We start from the raw sequence: 813 nt of genomic DNA on the forward strand, positions 1-813 counted from the left end.
TCGTACAGACTGGAGTGCAGTGGCCACTCCTGGCCACCGCAGCCTCGCCTGCTGAGCTCCGGTGATCCTTCCACCTCATCCTTCCGAGTAGCCGGAATTACAGGCACGTGCTACCACGCCCGGCTGATTTTTTGATTTATTGTAGAGATGAGGTCTCGCTGCCCAGGTGGGTCTCGAACCCGCGGGCTCAGGCAATCCACTCACCTCAGCCTCCCAAAGGCGCGGGATTACAGGCTGAGCCACCGAGCCCGGCTTCCTTTTGCATTTTATAGAGACAAAATCTCACTGTGTGGCCTAGGCTGGTCTCGAACTCCTAGGCTCAAGCAATCCTCCCACCTTAACCTCCCAAAGTGCTGGGATTATACCTCTATAATAACTGTCTATATAAAGTCTTGCACCTTTCTTAAACTTATTCCTAGGTATTTTATAGGTTGTGTTGCCATGTTAGCAGTCAAGAAGAGTGAGGTAGGTCTCATGTGCTAAATAGATCCCAACCCTACATTTGAATGAGGAGGAAAGAGAGAAAAAAAAGAAAACAGAAAAATGAAAGTTGCAAAACAACTATCTCCAGTATAACAACTTTTACAAAAGAAAAACCCCCCAACAGGCTGGGCTCAGTGGCTCAGCCTCTAATCCCAGCACTTTGGGAGGCTGAGGCGAGTAGATGGACTGAGGCTGCAGGTTCGAGACCAGCCCCGGCAATTTGGTGAGAACTCATCTGTACAACAAATCAAAAATTAGCTGGGCGTGGTAGCGCACCTGTAGTTCCAGCTACTTGGAAGGCTGAGGCAGAAGGATTGCCAGAGCCCAGCA

This window comes from Carlito syrichta, unplaced genomic scaffold (assembly GCF_000164805.1).
Source record: "Carlito syrichta isolate Samal-C Ts95f unplaced genomic scaffold, Tarsius_syrichta-2.0.1 Scaffold289202, whole genome shotgun sequence".
NCBI lineage: Eukaryota > Metazoa > Chordata > Mammalia > Primates > Tarsiidae > Carlito > Carlito syrichta.